Below are 5,158 nucleotides of genomic sequence, written 5' to 3'. Positions count from 1 at the left end.
AACGTTTTGATACCAAGCAAGTTTTCAGGACAGGATTGCGTAAGCAATAAGTCAGTAGTACGGGACAATGGACCAACTGCAAGGGGAACTGGCTTCGATACTTCGTTAACAATAGGCTTTCCTGAAAATCCAAGGGAAACATTCTGTGAGCCTGAGAGGGGTGCCCCTGGAACCTCGTCATGACTAATGGTAGTTCTGCTCGCCCCTGTGTCAATCAAAAATTTTCTGTCTTTCCCTAATACCTGACTATGTACATAGGGACCCTCTTGATCTACAGGAACCTCGATAAGGGGCAAGCCAACCTCCCTCTCTAGGCTGTTTCATGTGTACTGCTGATAATCGGGGTAATCGGACTGTGCATACTGGTACATTTGCTGTGTGACATGTTGTGATGCGGCAATGGGTTGGGGTTGGGGTACAGCTACTGTCTGTTGCTGTGCATTCTGTGGAGGTTGCGTATTCTGTGGAATATTCTGTGGGACGTGTTCTGGTCTAGGCGGACGTGGTCTTTCTTTCGTTTTGCCTGTAGCAATATTGTGTCTGAGAACGGCACATTCATTTATGAAGTGACCTGGCTGTTTGCAATAATTGCAATTCCCTTTAACAGGAGCTGCATTATGACTAGTCTGAGTGTTACCCCTCTTCTGACCATCTGCTGGAACGGACTGGGCAACTAGCACTTTCATTTTCGTGTCTTTCATACGTCTCTGTTCATGATCGTGTTCCTCTCTAATTCTGTTCTGGTGATACTGTAACATTTGTAACATTTGGGAAGACGTATTTGCTTGCCATGTGCTTTCGACTTTCAATACTCTGTTCTTAACCTGGGGTAAGGAATTCTCGACTAATTTGGTTACAAAAAGATGTGGATATGACTCGCTACTTGTTTTCAGGCCACTATTAATAATGAAACATTTCTCGAATCTAGAATAAAAATCACTAGTGTCTTCGTCTTGTTTCTGTGTGCAGGCTGAGATTGCATCCCAGTCTTCCTTTTTAACTGTCAATAATCTAGGCAAAACTTGTACTAATAATCCTGGTAGTGCTTTAGTTTTGTCCCCAAGACCTAAACCTGGGGTACGTGTCTTTTCCTCGTCTTCTAATTCAGTCCAGATAATCTTTTTATCTCCCACCTCCCATTCTTTCTCTTTTAGTTTTTCGTAAATACCTGCTGGCAACAATACTTTTAACATTTTAAGAATGTCGGAATACGTGTAATCTCCCATCAGTAACATGTCCTTTAATTCACGGTGGAACCCTGCAGGATCTTTATCGTGACAAGGTACTATTTTCTTCATTTCCAATAATTCCATTTTGGTCAAAGGAGTGTATACGAATACGCGTTGAAGCGCACCCCCTGGAATCTGGACGGGATTAACTTCTCGTAAGGGGTTCTGTCTGTCTAGGTGATAAGGCTGTCTTACTGGGGGTGGAACAGAAACAAAATGTGGAGTCAGGAAAGTTCTGTATTTGTGACGCTGTTCTAGAATGGTATTAATTAAGTCGGTACCTAGGCCTCTCCATCTTCTCAGGAGTAAGTCTTGCAATATATTATACAATGGACCTGGATCAGATTGCTGATTTTCATATAGTGTAATGAGATGTTGGATCATGTATATACCAGCTAATCGCTGTTGTTCTGGAGAAAGGCTCAAAAACGTTTGTGCTACTGAATCATCTTTATAAATACTGTCATTCCCAGCCCATTGGACTGCTGACCGTGCTAGTTCCTGATCACGCATGGTATTAAGTTCATGGTAACCAATTCTTTCTTTCAGTATTTTATCAGTGTCCTGAAATACATGTTCAAGAGAACATTGCTCAGGTATAGGGGAAAGGAAACGTTTCTTGTTTTCTAGACGAATGGGTCTGTCAAAAGGTCTGTCAAAAGAATACTGTTTAGGGAGTTTCACTCTACCTACGTACGCTATTGTGCCTTGATTTCCTGCTGGATTCTCTAATTCTTCCTCCTCTGAGGATTCATTCTTGTCGGATTCGGCTTCTCTTTCAGCCTTCTGTCTGTCATGCATGGTTACTATTTCTTTACGAATCTTTCTGGACATGGCATCTATACAATTCTGTTTATCATGTTTACAATCTGCAATATTCTGACTCCATTTTGTCAGTGGATCCATCTCTTCTTTACTAGTACCTGGCCGATCTTGTTCCCTTATCAAACAATTAATCAAGAATCGTAATATTAAACCTTGTGTCTCAGCTTTCTGGTATGCCATGGCCTCACGAATACTTTCTGGTCTCTCCCCTGTTCTAATAAAATGATATATATTGTCTAGAAGGTTTGTCATTTCTGGTAATAGCATCAAATAATCTGTAACACGTCTTAGACGTAACGAGGCTAACATCATGTCTCCTTCCTTGCCAGGTACTGGATCATATCTACAATCTGTCATATACTGTCTAAGGTTTTCGTACGCAACCGCTTTCGGTGTACGTTGCAATGCTAATTCTCTGACTGTCATTCGTTTCACTTGTGGCGGGGTGCGGAGGTGGCCTCCTACGGCACCTCCTGAGGCGGAAGCATGGGCATGAACTGACTGGGTTGTAGCTGTTGAAGTCATGGCGGGTATAAGAGGCATATGTAACGGGGGTGGACTCTGGGTGGCATCTGTCGAAAAAGGATTGCGAGGACCAATAATAGAGGGACCAGTAGTAGGGGGGCCTGTAGCAGTAGCAACAACAGTAGGGGAAGTGACAACAGGTGCGGGAAGCGAGTCTTGGAGACGTGGAGGGGTCGTGGCTTGAACAGACGGAGCAGGCGGCGGTACATTATTAACGGGTGGTACGGGTACATTAGTATATGCTGGAGCTACGTCATCTAAATAGGAAGAAAGGAAAATGTCTGCTGCGGTCTGTTTGTGACGGAGTTTAGTCAGAACCAATGGTGGTGGCAAGTTACGGGGTACTTCCGGGGTCGCCTTGGGCAGGCCCTCGGCAAGAACTGGATACATGCCTGTAATGAGTGCATTTCTTTGGCGGTCTAATTGTTCTAATCTGACCTGTTCTCCTTCTTCTAGTAACTCTTTTTCTCTAGCTTTTTCTGATTCTTCTCTACTTTTCTCTGCTTTTCTGATTTCTTTCTCTGTTCTTCTATGCGATTCTTTACGCCACAATTCTATGGCATCTTTCTGGGATTGTCTGGCTTTCTTTTTCCACAATGCTTCTTCTACTCTCATGATGCACTCGGCATCCCATGTCCCTGAGACAGGCCATCTATACTTCTCTTCCAGATCCTTGGTGTAATCCACCCACAAATCGAGGTACAGTACGGCATCTAAGCCATGCTTGTGGTACATAAAATATCCTGGAGTGTCCCTAGGAGGGACGGGAACTGCTTCTTCGAGTATCCCTTTTCTAGTTCCTATCTGACGTAATTTCGAGAACAGTGGCATGATCGGAATGATTCGGACGTGAACACAATAAACACAGTAATAAACAGTAAACAATCATTCACACTACAACATTAAAACATATTGAAACATTTCAGACTGAATTTACCTGGTACATAGAAAACGCATATTATAATACTGGATAACTAGATGCACTGCTAAACAGTACAGACCGGTCTCATAAAGAGACACGTCGGACCGTATCCACCTAAGTGAACACGTCTGGACCAGGTCTGTGTACCCAAACCTGTCTTGACCGGGAACAAATTAATGGACCCGTCTAGATGCGTTCCCAACAACGGTACTCACCGGGAAGCAAGAAACTGAAGGCCTCGGAAACTGGACTTGACTGGACTGCTACGACGTCTGACTGCTACGCATCACGCTACCACGCATGCGCTTCGGAACAGGTGGGCCTCCGGACACCTCGGACCTTGCTCTCTCGACTAGGGCTCTGGTCGGGATCCTCCGCATTCCTCACCGCCTCGTCTGGACGCCGGACCGCAGTCTCCGTCTCCCCCGTAGGCCCGAGGGAAGATAGCAGGAAAACCCGCAAACGTGCACGGTTTCCGTCGCGGCTGTAGAAGGGGGTCAAAGCCTGCGTGACTTCACCGGCGAGTGGGGAAGGGGGGGGGGGGGGTCCCTGTTCGGGCGCCAAATTATGTGGTAAATAAATTTACCGAATCATTTTTTCCATATAATTATCAATACAAGACAGCTCATTCAAATGAGAGGCAGAGTCCGTGGGGTCTGAGTCATACGGGCTTTAATGGAACATCCTCGAGGATTGGATATCATGTTCCATCACCTCTAAGGTTCAGGAAGGGACATTCAACGTTTTATTAACATTGCACATTATATATAGTAAAATGGTACAATTGAAACCAATACAGTAGGCGTAACAGGTGAAAAGGGAGAGATAAGAACACATGTGCGTAACAGAAGGCGTGTAAAAAGGCGTACACATGGGCGTGCACTGTACATGTCAGAGAAACGTAACAAGAAACGTCACATGTGGGTGGATGCATAGAGAAAGTTGCAGGATCAGCAGAAACCTATAACCTGAATGCGCGCGCAACTAAGCAGGACGTGGAACTGGGGGTTTTGACTTTAGCACTAGTGGAGGAGACTGGTGTCTGGAATGTCAGGGCAACCTGTACCTATAGCATATCTGGTATCTCATGTTTGGAGGATGTAGTGTCTGAAGTGAAAGGTCTCTCGGGCAGAGGCCGTTCAATACTGAATGCTAGTGCGTGCATACGTGTCTTGGTGCAACGTGCGGAGCCAAGGGCCTACCATGGTAACGGGTTCAGTAAATCACTTATAAGGGGGACAGGAAGGCCGGGCCCTTTGCTCTGTAGCCGGGAATATGTTTACCTATTTCACTAGACTGGAATGTGTTTTAGAGGAGGCTGAGCAGATAACTGTAGGCAAAATACAAAGTTGGCAGGCAGTCCAGGCCGAGCCTGGCACCGCTCGCTGGCAGGAAGTAAGGCAGGGGTCAGGGATGCATACAGTTTTCGGAGACAGGAGAGATGAGACTCAGGGCCTCGTTTAAGGGCCTAGCTCGACTGGGCCAGAAAACATGGAGAAAACGTGTGCGAGATTCAAGAGTGTACCATATAAAGACGTTGGCACCATATGCCTAGAAGCCTAATTAACGGGATTTCTTTGCATGACTGGATAGCTGACATGTTAAGGATGGACGCAAATGTATTTGCGTCTTTCTAGCATGTACGGAACAGAAGTTA

Source organism: Lissotriton vulgaris, unplaced genomic scaffold (genome assembly GCF_964263255.1).
Source record: "Lissotriton vulgaris unplaced genomic scaffold, aLisVul1.2 SCAFFOLD_262, whole genome shotgun sequence".
NCBI lineage: Eukaryota > Metazoa > Chordata > Amphibia > Caudata > Salamandridae > Lissotriton > Lissotriton vulgaris.
This window is presented reverse-complemented; position numbering follows the sequence as displayed.